Below are 18905 nucleotides of genomic sequence, written 5' to 3'. Positions count from 1 at the left end.
TATCAGCTTATCATATTGGCAGACATGGAGCACAGCAGCCAGGGCAGCCTTCATAGCTCAGCACCATGGAAATCACCATCACGAAGAATGAGTGAAATCGGCTGTCGTCGTGACCAACACACTATTTTTTCAGTCTATCTGGGCCAGTGTTTAAATTGACCAAACAATGGAACAGCAGAAGGTTCCAGCGCCCTGGAGAGAGGAGAGAGTTTGTGGAGAGCGAGAGAAATTGCCTCTCACCTTTGATCTGGGCCGGTGTTTAAATTGTCTGAACTGTATATTGTATCTTGCACCTGGACCCTGGCACCACTGGTGTGAAAGGCTCCAGCCTAGACCACGCCACCCAGCCATTCACTCTGGGCCCAGGTTTCATCACCCAGCCCGAAGCCGCTCTCAAGCTCTTCAAATAGGCTTGGTGCCCAGTGCGATCCAAACCTCGGATTTGAGCCAATTGAACAATGATTCTGCCACTCACCCTCTTGGCTCATCCTCTAAACTCACCATCACTCGCCCCTTCACTGTACTAGGTTGTTGCTCCGGCACCACTCAGCAAGATCGTCAATCTCCCTCCTAAATGCTGATTCATCGCCACCTTTGATTTAGTCCACAACAGTGGTCTCGTCAGCAGACCTGAATCTGGAATTGGAGCCATACTTAGCCACACAGTCATAAGAGTAAAGTGAGTAGAGCAGGGGGCTAAGCACACAGTCATGTAGGGAAACCTTGCTGATAGAGATTGTGAAGTTTAGGAACTTTTCAACTACTGATTAAGAACTTCAAAGGTTCAAAGGTTCATTTACTATCAGAGAATACAACCTGAAATTTGTACTCTTCACAGGAATCCTCTAAACAAGAGCCCTATTGAATGATAGGAACATTGAAGCCCCGAAGCCCTCCTTCCCCTCCCTTTGCACGAGCAGCAACAAAATTATTGACACCCCACCCCCCACCTGCTTCCAGTAGAGGCTCTGACACCCTATCCCCCCCCCACCCCCACCATGCAAGCAGCAGCAGAACCCCCCCAAGAGAAGCCTTTATCCAGAGTCCGTCAAAACTACAGTCCCCAAACCAGTACTTCATTATCTCAGACAGGCTCTCTCCCTCCATCAAGGAAGAGAGAGATCACTCCTACAACAACAAGAGCAGAGACCAGCAACTCACTGTTCTGATGCTACAATCTTCCATGTCGTTTCTCCAAACCCCACACCTTGAGGACCAACAGGCTCTCACTCTCCATCAAAAGAGAGAGAGAGTGGGATAGCTCAGGTAGAGGGGCCTACCTCCACCAGCAGTCAGTAAACACTCTGACTACTGTCTTGGTGTTCCAGGCTTGATGCTTAATTCTCTCATGGTGCTCAGTCAGTGAAATCGGTGATGAACTGACTTGTCAATGGGGCCACTCTCCAATATCTAACTTCCCAGCTTCGAGGCTGCACGTCTTCTGGGCTATTCCAACGTTCAAAGGTTAATTTGTTATCTAAGCATACAACTCTGAAATTATTTTTTGGGTAGCCATGAAATGAAGAAAGAAAAAAGAAAGGCAGCACAATCATCAACCCCCCCCCCCCCATATCCCACCTCCCTGCACAGAAAAATGAACAAAAATGGAATAGGCACATTAGCATCCAAATCCCTCCTTCAAGGTGATAGTCAAGCGCCAGGCCCACTTCATCAAGACTGTGTGTGTGTTGAGGTTATTAATCATTGGTTTGAAAATATTAGTCCTTTCTAGCTCATCAGGACTTGACGCCTGACAGTGACGTTCCTATCTACTGCATCTGTGCCCATAACCTTCTCAGTGTGTGTCCAGACGCTCTCCTGCTTCCTTTGTTTCAGCAAGGAATCCTCCATGTTGTCTACCATAAAAATCCCCACAAAGAATCAGAAGTCCTCAAGGCTCACATGTTCTGTTATTTTTTCACCATGTACTTTTATTACTGCTCGAGTTAAATATGTACTCCTATAAAAGGTGCTCATGATGAAAATGGTCACTGTGATGAGTTGGCAGCCAGTCAAGAGTACAATTACTATTGACACCTTCCAAGTAGGCATGCTGCCTTGACTGCAGTTAATTGTGGTGGTAAAATGTTCATTCCTACCCTTATGCCTGATTTTGGATACCTTCCAATTTCACTGTTTTTTTGTTGATACTTTGATATGAAGACATTTGACCTCTAATTAATTTGTCACTATGAAAAATGAAAGTTAAGGCGAATGACAAGTAAAAGGCCATCATTTACTGTTGTACAGTCCTGAGGAAGAATCTCAGCCCAAAACATTGTGGAAATGTCGACTGTTTATTCCTTTCCATACGTGCTGCCTGACCTGCTGAGTTCCTCCAGCATCTTATTTGTGTTGCAGTAGTACAATTGTTTGTTTTGTTGTCTTCTTGTTTTCTATACTGAAATTTTCTTTAAAAATTGAAGGGATTCATTCAGCCCAAAAATCCCATGCAGGCTCACAAGCCATTTTCAACGATGCCTTTTGTCCACTTACTTCCCTGTAACCAATTATTTTACATTTGTTCGTCAAGTCCACTCCGATTCCCCTATCATCCAGTTTACAGCAGCTAATGACCTAGGACTGTTAGTTAACTAGAACTGATAAAGGTTCTCTGCCCAAAAATGTCAACTGTTTATTTTCCTCCATAGTGCTGCTAAACCTGCTGAGGTCCCACATCTTGTGTGTAATTATCATTTTATAATTCCTTTTCATAATATTGTTTGGACATAAATAAAGGAATACAGTAATAAGGTCATGGTTCAAATAGATAGTGTATTGTTGTATTTTTATTTTATTGAGATACAGCACAGAATAGGCCCTTTCCAGCCCTCTGAGCCACGCTGCCAGTAATCACCCGATTTAACCCTAGTCTAATCACTGGAAAATTTACAATGAACCTACCGACTGGTACACCTTTGGACTGGGGGAGAAAACCGGAGCACCTGAAGGAAACTTGTGTGGTCACGGGGAGAATGTACAAACTCCTTACATGCAGCAGGAGGAATTGAACCTGGGTCTCCTGTACTGTAAAGCATTGTGTTAACCACAATGCTACTATGTTGTATATTATGAATGTAAATGATAAATTTCAAGTGAAAGGCATGACAGAAAAATATGACCAATTTTTATAGAAAATATAGCTTCATAGACAAAATGAATGGAAAGATTATAATTTTGATATGAATCATAGATCCAAATGACACCAAAATCAATATAAACATTATAAAGAATTTGTGAGAATTTATAAGAATCCAAGGTCTTCATGGAAAATTGTGAAGCTATGAAGTATGCTTGAAGTTTAGTGGATAGTGCAGTGCCTTTGTTGAGACCAAAAGTAGATTGAATGGATAGACAAAAGGTAAAGGTGATGAAGAAATAATAAGTGAGATTGGAATCATTTGTTTATGCATATTAGCTCTGTGGTAGTGGGCTCACTTTCGGGACTGTATGGTGAATAATTTTCATTTACTAGTTAGATTAAGTTATTCCCCAGTTTTGACAATTTACTTGCAAATGTTTCATCTTTATGCAAAGAGACATTGTCAGTATTAACGTTACATAAAGTATTTAAAGGCCAAGCACTCAGAAGACACACCATAATCAAGAGTGCACTGATGATATGCTCTCGCATGGCAATGAAAAGTTTGCAAGTAAGTTGTCAAGATTGGAGAAGAACTCAACCATCAACCATCTGAGCTACTCATCTTCCAAATTATTTCCAACATATTTGTTTACCTTCTATTGGTGCATGCATTATAGAAAGAATATGCACATTCCACAAAGACAATATTTAAGGACACTGAACCGTGAGGCAGCAATGCTGTCTGCTGTGCCATTCTGTAATTTTTATACTCCTACAGTTACAGCAGTTTTGGTTATTTCTGATTTCAATGTTCCTACATTGGTAGCCTTCAGTTAACTTAATTTACACTATTTGAGCCTCAGTCTTAAAAATCCAGAATATACACCTTAAGCTTCTCCATGTCTATCTTTTTACAAAGTATTTCTCATTTAAAAATGCTTTGTGTCAATAATTGAACAAGCAATTAAATAGGTTAACCTGGTACTAGCCAATATATTGAAATAATAAGAGAAGCAAGGTAAGATTGCACCGTTGATTTTGTAGACCCAGGCAACTTCTTCCAGTCCATCCTCAAAACAGCTTATTCATCTTCACTTATATTTTCCTTTTCTTTTCAAGATGGTTGGGGTTCTGTCAGAGTCCATGATTTACAGTTCTTCGCAAGCGGTACTTGACCATTTTCATCATGAGCACCTTTTAAAGGAGCACATATTTAACTAGAGCACTAATTCAGGAATGAAAGTACGTGATGAAAAAATAACAGAACATGTGAGCCTTGAGGACTTTTGATGCTTTGTGGGGATTTTTATGGTGGACAACATGGGAGATTCCTTGTTGAAGCAAAGGAAGCAGGAGAGCCTCTGGACACACACTGAGAAGGTAATGGGCACAGATACAATAGGTAGGACCTTCATTGTCAGGCGTCAAGCCCTGATGAGCTAGATACAGTGCCGCGAGAGGTCTAATATTTTCAAACCAATGATCAATAACCTCAACACACACAAAGTCTTGATGAAGGGTCACGGCCCAAAAAGTTTACTGTTTACATTTTTTCATAGAAGCTGCCTGACCTGCTGAGTTCCTCCAGCATTTTGTGTGTGTTGCCAGGATTTCCAGCATCTGCAGGTTTTCTCATCTTTATTAACAACCTCAATTAGAGATTTAAATTGAAAATCTTACAAAAAGGCAAAGCAGCCAAGGTATGTCCTCACATTATAAGTAGCATCCCACTGCACATTGTGTTATGGTTTTACATGTGAATTATAAGCATTACAAGCTAAATTGCAATCAGATTCAATAGTTGCCATGGTTGCATATCAATTGCCTGTTGAGCTGGAAACTCTTGATGTGCATGTGTTGAAATAGGGTTTCTACAAATTTACACGTTTATAGTTAGTGGCACCAGGTACTAAGAGATATTCTGTATTTCTGGAATAGCCAGGATTCCTCTCCTGCTGGCATCTGGCAAGTGGCAATGAATTGTGATGACTTTTCCTTGACAGAAGCTCAGGTTGCCAATCTTGGGTGGTGGTGCAGATATCAGCATTTCTACATGAAAGGATCCAGAGTTTTGTTCAATGCCACAAGCTACCTTGGTGGGCACTGGTAATGCAGCCCAAGGGACTGCAGCTATGTTTGAAGATGCAACATACTTCAGCGAGAAATGTTGACATGTCCAATAGTTTGTTCAAATTTTCTATACTCATTGTCTGCTGAGAAGCTGTTTTTGTTCTGGTCTCTCTATGTGGAAAATTAAACCTCATAGTTGCACTCATATACCAGTCTTAGCCCTTACTGTATAATCTGAGTACAATCCTTTAAAGAGAAAAGGATTTACTTTATATTACATATTTTATATCATCAAGAGATACCAATTTCTAATGAGGCTTTCTTGAAAAGCATTTGCTGTTGATGTTTGGAAGAATTCTGCAGTTAGTTACAACAATTGCTAAGCCTTTACAAATAGAAGAATTATAGAAACCGATTAAGAACTCAGCAGACCAGGCAACATCTGTGGAAATGAGTAAACAGTTGATGTTTCCAGTCAAGACCTTTCATAAGGACTAGAAAGGAAGAGGGAATGAGTCAGACTGTTCCCGCGTCACCTCCAGTCCGGGTGAAGGGTGTCGGCTGAAACATCAACTGTTAACTCTTTTCCATTGATGCTGCCTGACCTGCTGAGTTCCTCCAGCATTTTGTGTGTGATGCTTTGGATTTCCAGCGTCTGCAGATTTTCTAGTCTTTCTGAATTTCAATTCCTCAAGCACATTCATTTGCATTTCTTCTCAAATACTTACTGACTTGATTTCACCTGGATCAATAGGTGTAACACCCTCTCTGAGGAGAGGCTGAAATATAATAATGTTCTGGTGGCCTGATGTAAGCAAGGATATTTATTGCCTCCAGAAACCTATAGGTAAAGTCTGACAGTTTAATAGAAAACAGAAAAGGTCTGAGTGGATATCCTTAACCATTATCAACATGATTTCTGTCACAGGACTAAGATTAATAATAGATTATAATGACAGAACTGTATCCCCTGGTGTGATTCTAGTGTTGGTAAGATCAAGTCAGAATTGTAAAAGCAGCTATGTTTTGTGCAATGTTTCTAAGGAAACTGGAGGATGAGGAAGAATTAAAGTTGCATTTCTCTGAAGTGTGACACCATCTTAAGTATAAGAACTAATACATGAACAAATTAGGCCCATTTTAAAATCAACTAGACATTTCAGAATACTCCTTCCCCGGAAGTACCCGACCTGCTTCAGGGACACTATGGGTCGAGCAGCATCTATGGGGAGAAAGGGATTGTCAATATTTTAGGTTAAATTTCTGCATTGGGACTGAGAGGGATGATGGTCAGTATAATCAGGAGAAGGAATTGATGAGAAAGGAGCCCGAGGTGATTGAAAGAAGACAGGTATGTTATGCCATGTAAGGGAGGGGGAATATTGAAAGCTGGGTGGGCAGGGTTGTGAATTCTTGGGAGACAGTGGCAGGGGATGCTGGATGGAGGCAGACAAAGAGAATACAGTAATTGAGAATCATACAGGATAGAGGTAGGAGGAAGAGAGGTTGAAGGTTGGAGACAGCAGCTAGAGGGTGATGATTTATCTTCATCTACCACAGTCTTCCAACTCCACCTCTTTCCTTCTCCTCTCTGGCACAAACTTCCCATCATCTTTCACCTTACCTCAATCCATTAATCATCTTGGGCTCCTGTCTCACCGCTCCTCCTCTCCTCTCTAGACTGTCACCCCCTCCTCCTTTCTCAGCCTTGATGCAGACTGTTGACTGAAAGCATTGACAATTGCTTGCCCCCTCCACAGATACTGCCTGACCTGTTGAGATCCTTCAGTGGGGTGCATGTTGCTCCAGATTTCATCATCAGTATCTTCTTGTGGTTCCTGCAAAATTTTTCCCAATTCAGAATGTTTATATTAAAACAACATACATCAAAGTTGCTGGTGAACGCAGCAGGCCAAGCAGCATCTATAGGAAGAGGCGCAGTCGACGTTTCAGGCCGAGACCCTTCATTAGTCCTGACGAAGTTAGTCCTGGTCTTGGCCTGAAACGTCGACTGCGCCTCTTCCTATAGATGCTGCTTGGCCTGCTGCGTTCACCAGCTACTTTGATGTATGTTGCTTGAATTTCCAGCATCTGCAGAATTCCTGTTGTTTGTGTTTATATTAAAAGACCTGTTTCATCATAAATTCTGCAGTTTCAAATGAGTTCACTGATATATCATTTGAAGACCTTTTGCCACCCCATGCCACCACCTCCACTTTCAGAACACGTTTCTGACTTCACTTCTCTTCAGTTGGAACTTTGACAACTTCAACTGACAGCTATTTTCATTTTGAGAAGATGAATGGGACAAGGACTCTATAAATGTTTGGTTGATTGCATATATATCATGGATAATTTAGTGCAGTGACTGCTGTCTCATTAACTTCTGAAATAATTTGAGAATTTCAGATTAAATTAAATGCTTTGGCAAAATTACAGAGGAATATCCAAGCTGAGTTTATCATCATATGCAGACACAATAACACAATATCACATTTGCAGCATGCAGAAGAAAAATGCATAAGTGAAATGTAAATTATATATTTTTCACAAGAAAACATGATTAAAACAAAAGAAAACGAAGTTCATGTGACCAAGAGGGTGAATATGATAGAACTAGACTCAACATGTAAGTTAGAATCATATTGCTTTACTGCTATAAGCTCTATCACTCAAAAAATATTGAATTAAGAGAGGGAGTTTCCCTTTACCCTAATTGAACTATTTCCCAAGGCAAAGTTTTTGAGTTTTGAAAACAGTCAACAGTTTTGATTATAATCTCTTCAGTATTTAAAAAAATATGTTTTGGAGGGTCAATGATGATCGAAGCCCCGAGGCGAATGCAGAGGAAGTAAGTGGTCGCTCTCTGCCATGGAGGCTATAGTTCAGTGAGGGACAGCGAGGACCCGTGAGGCCATGGGATCATTGGTTGCTCTCCGTGGATAGTCTGAGAGTGAGCAGTAGTTCTTCTCAATGCTGAATTCTGAGATTTATGTGACTGTCGTTTATATTGGTCTCCTTCAGTTTTCTGTGTTTTCTTTCTTGTTGCCAATAGGAGGGTTGGGGGTTTGGGGTTTTAGTTGGCAACCTGTCAGTTTTTGTGCGAGGGAGAGGATGGGGGTTTGGGGTTTTAGCTGGCGATCTGTCAGTTTTTGTGCGAGGGAGGGGATGGAGGTTTGGAATTTTGACGTTTTAGATGCTGTTTTCCAGGTGGGCAATCTGTTAGTTTTTGTGTGAGGGAGGAGTTGTGGGGGGGGGGGATTGGTTTTGATATTCTAGTTGGCATTTTCCACCTGGTCAGTCTGTTAGTTTTTGTGCAAGGCTGGGCCATAGGGGGTTGGGGTTTTCATGTTCTAGCTGCCGTTTTCTGAATGGATGATCTGTCACTTTTGTGTGAGGGAGGCGTTGGGGCAGGTTTGAGGTTAGTGAGTTTTTGTTTCTTTTTCTTTTTCATGCGGGGCGGGGGGTTGATGTCTTTTCCTTTCAATGATTTGCATGCTTTTTCTGTATTTCATGGCTATCTAGAGAAGACAATTATCTTGTACCAAGTTGTATTCTGCATGCATACTTTGACAATGAAATGAACCTTTGAACCTTTACATTCTCAAATCAATGTCACAATTTGAAAAAGATTTGTGACAAATATGATTATATGATATATATGTACAGCATCAGAAATACATCTTATGGAAATGTTTGTTTGATGATGAAATTCAATAAAAAAATAAATTACAAAAACAAAGTATTAACTACAAACCCATAGCTACAGTAAATCTTGTAAAAAGATCTCAGAAACCACTCCGTACTAGTGGAATAAGATTCTGCCAAGACTTAGAGAACTGCTTCAGCAACATCACACAACGTAATGTAATGACTTTGGTCTTCACATCTCTTATTTGAAATAAATGATTGTTTTTTTTTAACATGGTTATGTGATTCTTTTAATACAAGTCTTTTGCAGATATGTTTTTGCAATCTTTTATATTCAGGTTGTAGAATTACAGATCAGATTAGCCAATAATGAGCAAGTGGACCACCAAATGCCCGTCAATACTAATTCCTCATGGTCAGAAGCCTCTATTTGGTGATTCATGTGTTTGTCCAAATGTTAAGTCAGAACCTGCCCACTCAGTGTGTTCCATATTCCCAGCCCACCTCTGGGTAATAAAGTTCTTCCTCAGGTCCCCTCTAAGTATCTTACCCCTAAATCTATACCGTCTACTTTTAGATAACTCCACCAAGGCAGAGTAAAGTCAGTGAGGTCAATTCCCAATAAAGACAATTTAATTCATATTTGCTGGTAATTGATGCTATTTGTGTAGGAAGTATTTAAGCGTTGACTGGAAAAGCACAGTTAAAAAATATCCCACTCTGCATGTTATAAGCTTAATTGTAGCATTAATAGCAGGGATCACCTTTAACAAAACAGCACACAACAAACACTATTTTTTAAAAAATCTTCTTGTTTTTTTCATAGGAATAGCTTATTGAGCCATGCATTTAAAGTATTTTTTTCTGACTGAAATATCACCAAAGAATCACAAACATGAGAAAATCTGTAGATGATGGCAATCCAAAGCAGAATACACAAAATGCTGGAGGAACTCAGCTGGCCAGGCAGCATCCATGGAAATGAGTAAATGATCGATGTTTCAGGGTCAGACCCTTCTGGAGGACATGAAGAAGTGTCTCAGTCTGAAACGTCGACTGCTTACTCTTTTACACAGATGCTGCCTGGCCTACAGAGTTCCTCTGCCATTTTGTGTGCATTACCAATGAATGCTTTTCTGATTCTTGACCATTAAATGGCAAATCTATTAAGATAATTTCCTAGCCTCCTACACAAGCTGCCCATTTCTACCTCCTACCCAAGATCCACAAAACTGCTTGTCTAGGTAGACCCATTGTTTCAGCTTGTTCCTGCCCCACTGAACTCATACCGGCATACCTTGACTCTGCTTTATCCCCCCAGTTCAGTCCCTTCCTACCTATATCCATAACACCTGACATACTCTGGATCTTCTCAATGAGGCCAGTGTTCTGTCCTTGGTGTTAGATGTGGGCAGTCCGGGAGACTCCCAGCCTCCCAGCTGCAGCTCCTTAGGGACCGTGTTAGGGAACTGGAGATGCAGCTCAATGACCTTCATCTGGCCAGGGAGAGTAAGGAGGTGAAAGAGAGGAGCTACAAGCAGATGGTCACAATGGGGCCTGGGGAGACATATAAGTGGGTAACAGTCAGGAGAGGCAAGGGCAGGAGTCAGAGACTAGAGAGTACCTCTGCAGCTGTACCCCTTGACAATAAGTACTCCTGCTTGAGTACTGTTGGGAGGGACGGACTACATGGGGGAAGCAACAGTGGTCGCACCTCTAGCACAGAGTCTGGTCCTGTGGCTCGAAGAGGTAGGGAAAGGAAGCGGATGGAACAATGGTAGGGGACTCTATAGTATCGGGGGGGGGGGAGACAGGCAAGTCTGTGGATGCAGGAAAGAAACGCGATGGTAGATGCTTCCCAGGTTGCAGGGTCCAGGATGTTTCTGATCATGTCCATGATATCCTGAAGTGGGAAGGAAAACAGCCAGAGGTTGTGGTACATATTGGTACTAATGACATAGGCAGGAAAAGGGAGGAGGTCCTGAAAGCAGACTACAAGGAGTTAGGAAGGAATTAAGAAGCAAGACCTGAAAGGTAATCATCTCGGGATTACTGCCTGTGCCACGTGACAGTGAGTAGAAAAATAGAGTCAGGTGGAGGATAAATGCGTGACTGAGGGATTGGAGCAGAGGGCAGGGATTCAGATTTTAGGATCATTGGGACCTCTTTTGGGGCAGGAGTGACCTGGACAAGAAGGATGGTTTGCACTTGAATTCTAAGGGAACCAATATCCTGACAGGGAGGTTTGCTAAAGCGATTGGGGAGAAGTTTAAACTAGGACTGCTGGGTGGTGGGAACCAAACTGAAGAGCCGGAGGAAGAGGCAGTTGGCTCACAAAAAAGAGAAAGCTTGGAGACAGTGCGAAAAAGAGGATAGGCAGGTGATAGAGAAGGGACGTACTCAGGCCGATGGTTTGAGATGTGTCTATTTTAATGCAAGGAGTATTATGAACAAAGTGGATGAGCTCAGAACATGGATCGGTACTTGGAGCTATGATATCGTGGCCATTACAGAGACTTGGATAGCTCAGGGGCAGGAATGGTTACTTCAAGTGCCAGGCTTTAGATGTTTCAGAAAGCACAGGGAGGGAGGCAAAAGAGGTGGGGGCGTGGCACTGTTGATCAGAGATCATGTCACACCTGTAGAAAAGGACAAAGACATGAAGGGATTGTCTACGGAGTCTCTGTGAGTGGAAGTTAGAAACAGGAAGAGGTCAATAACTCTACTGGGTGTTTTTGTAGACCACCCAATAGTAACAGGGACATCAAGGAGCAGACAGGGAGACAGATTTTGGAAAGGTGTGATAATAACAGGGTTGTTTTGGTGGGTGATTTTAATTTCCCAAATATTGATTGGCATGACCCTAGAGCAAGGGGTTTAGATGGGGTGGAGTTTGTTAGCTGTGTTCAGGAAGGTTTCTTGACACAATATGTAGATAAGCCTAAGAGAGGAGAGGCTTGATCTGGTACTGGAAAATGAACCTGATCAGGTGTCAGATCACTCAGTGGGAGAGCACTTTTGAGATAGCGATCACAATTCTATCTCCTTTATGATAGCATCAGAGAGGGACAGGAAAAGACAATTTAGAAAAGTGTTTAATTGGAGTAACAGGAAATATGAAGCTGTCATGCAGGATCTTGGACATATAAATTGGGAACAAATGTTCTTGGGAAATGTACAGAAGAAATGTGACAAATGTTCAGGGGATATTTGCATGGAGTTCTGCATAGGTACGTTCCAATGAGACAGGGAAAGGATGGTAGGGTACAGGAACCGTGGTGTGCACAGGCTGTTGTAAATCTAGTCAAGAAGAAAAGAAGAGCTTACGAAAGGTTCAAAAAACTAGATAATAATAGAGATCTAGAAGATTATAAGGCTAGCAGGAAGGAGCTTAAGAAAGAAATTAGGAGAACCAGAAGGGGCCATGAGAAGGCCTTGGCAGACAGGATTAAGGAAAACCCCAAGGCATTCTACAAGTATGCGAAGAGAAAGAGGATAAGATGTGAGACAATAGGACAGTGTGACAGTGGAAAAGTGTGTATGGAACCAGAGGAGACAGCAAAGGTACTTAAAGAGTACCTTACTTCAGTATTCACTGTGGAAAAGGATCTTGGTGATTGTAGGGACTGAGAAGCTTGAGCATGTAGATATTAAGAAAGAGGCTGTGCTGGAGCTTTTGGAAAGCATCAAATTGAGTAAGTTGCCCAGACCATATGAGATGTACCCCAGGATATTGTGGGAGGCAAGGGAGGAGATTGCTGCGCCTCTGGCAATGATCTTTGCATCATCAATGGGGATGAGAAAGGTTCCGGAGGATTGGAAGGATTGTGGATATTTCTCTATTATTCAAGAAAGGGAGTAAAGATAGCCCAGGAAATTATAGACCAGTGAGTCTTACTTCAGAGGTTAGTAAGTTGATAGAGAAGATCCTGAGAGTCAGTATTTATGAACATTTAAAGAAGCAGAATATGATTAGGAATAGTCAGCATGGATTTGTCAAAGGCAGGTCGTGCCTTACAAGCCTGATTGAATTTTTTGAGGATGTGACTAAACACATTGATGAAGGAAGAGCAGTAGATATAGTGTATATGGATTTCAGAAAGGCATTTGTTAAGGTACTCCATGCAAGGCTTCACGCAGAAGGCAAAGAGTGGTTGTAGACAGGTGATATTCTGCATGGAGGCCGGTGACCAGTGGTGTGCCTCAGGGATTTGTTCTGGGATCCCTACTCTTCGTAATTTTTATAAATGACCTGGATGAAGAAGTGGAGGGATGGGTTTGTAAAGTTGCTGATGACATAAAGGTTGGAAGTGTTGTGGATATTGTGGAAGGCTGTCAGTGGTTACAGGGGGACATTGATAGGACGAAAAACTAGGCTGAGAAGTGGCAAATGGAGTTCAACCCAAATTAGTGTGAGGTGGTTCATTTTAGTGGTTCATTTCAAATATGATGACAGGATATAGTATTAATGGTAAAACTCTTAGCAGTGTGGAGGATCTGGGGGATCTTTGAGTCCGAGTCCATAGGACACTCCAAGCTGCTGCGCAGGTTGACTCTGTGGTTAAGAAGGCATATGGTGCATTGGCCTTCATTAATCATGGAATTGAGTTTAGGAGCTGAGAGGTAATATTGCGGCTCTGTAGGAGCTTGGTCAGACCCCACTTGGAGTATTGTGCTCAGTTCTGGCTGCCTCACTGTAGGAAGAATGTGGAAACCATAGAAAGGGTGCAGAGGAGAATTATAAGGATGTTGCCTGGATTGGGGAGCATGCCTTATGAGAATAGGTTGAGTGAACTCAGCCTTTTTTCCTTAGAGTGACAGAGGATGAGAGGTAACCTGATAGAGGTGTATAAGATAATGAGAGGCATTGATCATGTGGATAGTCAGAGGCTTTTTCTCAGAGCTGAAATGGCTGGCATGAGAGGGCACAGTTTTAAGGTGTACCAGAAGTAGGTACCTAGGAGATGTCAGGGGTAAGTTTTTTTATGCAGAGAGTGGTGAGTGTGTGGAATGGGCTGCCGACGACAGCAGTGGAGGCAGATACAATTGGGTCTTTTAAGAGACTCCTGGACAGGTACATAGAGCTCAGAAAAATGGAGGGCTATGGGTGACCCTGGGTAATTCCTAAGGTAAGGACATGTTCGGCACAGCTTTTTGGGCTGAGGAGCCTGTATTGTGCTGCAAGTTTTCTATGTTTCTATGATTTCAGGCTCCCTGGCCCCCATCATCTGATTTTTACTGTGGCTGACTCGACCCTATGAACCTCCCTCTGCCACCAGGAAAGCCTCAAAGCTCTCCATTTTTTTCTGGATAGCGGACCTAATCAGATCCCCTCTGCTAACACAGTCCTTCATCTAGTGGAACTTGTCTTCACTCTAAGTAGTTTCTCCTCTGGCTCCTTCCACTTCTTTCAAACAAAAGGTATAGCCATGGACACTCGTATGGGTCCCACCTATGCCGGCCTGTTTGTCGGCTACGTGGAACAGTCTATATTACAAGCCTATACTGGTGACCATCGCACACTTCTCCAAGCTGAACTTGTCAACTTCATCCACTTTGCCTCCAGCTTCCACCCTGCCGTCAAATTTACCTGGTCCATTTCCGACCTCTCTCCCCTTTCTCGATCTCACTGTCTCTGTCTCCGGAGACAGCTTATCTGCCAATGTCTATTATAAACCCATGGACTCTCACAGCTACCTGGACTATACCTCGTCCCATCATACTACTTGTGAAAACACCATCCCCTTTTCTCAATTCTTCCATCTCCACTGAATCTGCTCTCAGTATGAGGCTTTTGATTCTAGATTGAAGGAAATGTCCTCCTTCTTCAAAGAAAGGGGCTTCCCTTTCTCCACCATCAATGTTACCCTGAACTGTATCTCTTCCATTTCATGCACATCTACTGTTAACCCATCCTCCTGCCACCCTACCAGGGATAGGATTCCTCTTGTCCTCACCTACCACCCCTCCAGCCTCCATGTTCAGCACATAATTCTCTGGTACCTCTAATGGATCCCACCACCAGGCACATCTTTCCCTTCCCCCACTGTCCGCTTTCCACTGGGATCGCTCCCTACGCGACTCCCTTGTCCATTCATCCCTCCCTACTGATTTCCCTCTTGGTACTTATCCTTGCAAGCAGAACAAGTGTTTCCTCTGCCCCTATACCTCCTCCCTCACTACAATTCAGGGCACCAAACAGTTCTTCCAGGTGAGGCAACTTCATCCGTAGGTCTGTTGAGGTCATCTAAGGTGTCCGGTGCTCTAGGTGTTGCCTCCACTATATCAGTGAGACCTGATATAGATTAGAAAACTGCTTTGCCATGTGCCTACGCTCTATCCACCAGGACAAGCAGGATCTCCCAGTAACCACCCATTTTAATTCCACTTCCCATTCCCATTCCGATATGTCCATCGACATCCTCCTCCACTTTCGAGATGAGGCCACACTTAGGTTGGAGGAGCAACACCTTATATTCCGTTTGGGTATCCTCCAACTTTATGGCATGAACATCTATTTTCCTGAATTCCAATTATGTCCCCTAACCCTCATCCCTTCAACATTTTCCATTCCTTTTTCCCTCTCTCACTTTATCTCCTTTCCTGCCCATCACCTCCCTCTGGTGCTCCTTCCTCTTTTTCTTTTGTATCTTTCATTAATCAGCTTCCTAGCTCTTTACTTCATCCCTCCCCCTCAGATTTCACCTATCACCTTGAGTTTCTCTCTCCCCTTTCTCCACCTTTTAAATGTACTCCTCAGCTTTTTCTCTCCAGTCCTGCTGAACGGTTTTGGCCCAAAACATTGACTGTACTCTTTTCCTAGATGCTGCCTGGCCTTTTGAGTTCCTCCAGCATTCTGTGCGTGTTGCTGAGATAATTTCCTAAATTATTAGGCTTCACCCCCCAGTAAAGACATTCATTTAAATAAATTCCATATCATTCCGTAGAGCATAAACTGACTACCTGACTGGAACAAATAAAAAGTGCATTTATCTAGATGGTTTAAAAATGCATTTCCCTATCATTTAGAATCAATTTTTAGAATTCATCTCTTGTGTCTTAAACCTGTTATTTAACTGGCACTCCAACCCACAGGTGTCCTTTTCAATTCTTGTCTCCTCCCTGCCTTCTGTCCTCTTCTGCTTATCATGAAAAAATACAGCAAATTCTCATTGTCACAAGATGCTGCACATGCATAAATTATCTATAACACTGTTAATAGATTATGTGACCTAACCGTTAGAAAGAAGCTGAGATAACCAGCACTGAAAGCTAATGATCTTTTGTATAAACTGAGGATGGCATGGTTGTATGGTTGCATGGTTAGTTTTCTTACTTTTTTCTTCTTACCTTTTTAACTTACGTTATTTGTTGTATTTTTTTCATGGTAACATGTTGAAGCTGCACCCTCTCTAACATGCTGGTGGAGAGAGTTTTATTTGGGTTTTTAGTGCTGAAAATAGTTACATTTGGACCCGTCTCATTAGCGGGACAGCAGTATGGTCGCATTGTTTATTCCAGGGACCAGCTGATTGCGCTTATGCCGACCAATTTAGCGAACAGAGCGGCAGACACCCCAGCTGAAATCTGGAGGAAAATGCATTGAGGATGCAGGGGGGATCAAGAGGGCGAGGAAAGAGGACCGGGTCAAGACAACAGAGACTTATGGGGAAGAGGAGTTCTCCACTTGGACTGCACGTGGACATACCCGACCAAAACTTTTCCATGGTGGGCTTCCAGACCGTTCGGGCTGACCGGAAGTGCACTGAGAGCGGTAAGCGTAAAGGAGTTGGGGGCTTGCTGTTCTGGTTAACAAAGGATGGTGCAATCCTGGTCATATTACAATCGAGGAACGTGTTTGTAGCCCGGATATTGAACTTTTTGCTGTTGGACTCCGGCCATGTTCCACCGAGATACAACACTGGGCGTCACGGGAGGTTGTTCCTGCCTGTGGCCGTCAAACTTTGCAGCTCCTCCCGTGGAGGGTCAGACACCTTGAGCCAATAGGCTGGTCCTGGACTTATTTCGATCTGGCATAGCTTGCATATTGTTGGTTGATTGTCTGTGGTTTTTGTATTTCTATATTTATGCTCTATTCTTGGTTGGTGTAGCTGTAACGAAACTCAGTTTCCCTCAGGATCAATAAAGTATGTCTATGTCTATGTCTATGTCTATGTCTATAGCAGCTAATGTTACTACCTCTCAGCTCCACAGACTTGTGCTTGATCCTGATCTTGGGTGCTTTCTGAGAGAAGTTCATTAATTCTTTTTCGGACAGCGTGGGTTTGTGGCATGGGCTCTGGATTCCTCCTAGAACACAAAGGTTAATTGGCTTGTAAATCGTAAACACCAGGGTGTCTGCAGATGCTGTAAATCCAAAGCAATACACACGAACTGCTGGAGGAACTCAACAGGTCAGGCAGATCTATGGAAAGGAATAAACAGTCAACGTTTTGGGCCGAGACCCTTCTTTAAGACTGCGAAGGAAGGGGGAAGATGACTGTACAAGAAGGTGGGGGGAGGGGAAGGAGGCTAGCTACAAGGTGATAAGTGAAACCAGGAGGGTGGGAAAAGTCAAGAGCGGCAGAACAAGGAATCTGATAGGAGAGGAAAGTGAACCACAGGAAAGAGGGAAGGAGAAGGGGACCCAGGGGGAAGTGATAGCAGGTGAGAAAAGGTAAAATGACAGTGTGGGGAATAGATGAAGAAGGGAGGGGAGGGAAAAATGAATTTACTGGAAGGAGAAATTGATATTCATGCCATCAGGTTGGAGGCTATCCAGGTACAATGTAAGGCATTGCTCCTCCAACCTGAGTGTAGCCTCATCTTTGCACAAGTGGAGGCACAGACCAAGGTGGTTGAACAGGAATGGGAATTGGAATTAAAGTGTTTGGCCGTTGGGAGGTTCCGCTTTTGACGGATAGAGCGGAGTTGCTCAATGAAGCAGTCGTGGCATGTTGGAGCAGTAAATTACCCCTTACTGTCAGTAAGTAATTAAAAAATATCCATGGAGCAATTGATGGCCATGTGAGAGTTAAACATGTTGCAATGGTTCAAGGGAATAAAGGGATAGTGAAGTGGGATTAATAAATTTATTTTGCAGTTGCATAAACAATTAATACAATTCCTTTTGTGTCATAGTAGGTATTGTCAGTCACTTGATTTACCCTCAGTCAGGACAAGATGATTAAAATCATCATGGTCTCTTACATCTTGCATTTTCTTCACCATAGTGCATTCAACCTAGTGATATCCTGATCTGAGAAATTAGCTTTTCCAAATTGATACTCATTTTATAGCCTGTCTGGCAAAGAAATTTCTTCCATTCAGGATTCATAATCCAGCAATCTGATTTCACTTTCATTATTGAAATGCTTATAATGTAGAACAATGGCCATTCAATAAGGTTTTTCAGTCATTTAATTGTTTTGTTTCTAAAAGTACAGTGGATTCTGGTTAATAGGGCCACTGGTTAATTGAGCCAGCCATTTCTTTGGGACAATTCTTAAATCTCTTTTTTATTTGGAATACTATGTCACTTAATTAGGGCAGGCAATTGCCGAACAGTTTCTAACCAGCGTCAGTCATGTGTGCTTGTATCAGTATTAGATGCTACACTGTACGTAGAGCAAACAGTTTTTAAATAGCATCAGTTGCACGCATTTGTATTCAAAAAGTGGTGATATTTATCACTGATAGTTGGCAAGAAATAGGCAGTTGGACAACTCAGAACTGTTTTATTCACTGTGGTTTCAATCATTCACGCTTGGAGATGCAGGAAGCAGCTGGGAGTGAAAATGAAACAACTTCACTACTTCTTGAAATAAGGAACTATGAGGAATTCAAAATTATTGACAATTGTCTTGAATGTTTTAGTGAAAATGAAGATTTGGAGGACATAATTGTCAATAGTATTGCATGAAGCAGTCCATTATCTACACTAGGTGTCTGCACTGATTTTATTCATTTACAGTCAATCAAAATAGAAGTCAGCGTACACTTGATTGATAACTATTTGGAACTAAAATGCAGATTTATAGTAATGTAGGGCTATGGGTAATGTTCTAATTTGTTCTGTATTTCACTTATTCAAATATTT

Source organism: Mobula hypostoma, chromosome 5, assembly GCF_963921235.1.
Source record: "Mobula hypostoma chromosome 5, sMobHyp1.1, whole genome shotgun sequence".
Lineage (NCBI taxonomy): Eukaryota > Metazoa > Chordata > Chondrichthyes > Myliobatiformes > Myliobatidae > Mobula > Mobula hypostoma.
This window is presented reverse-complemented; position numbering follows the sequence as displayed.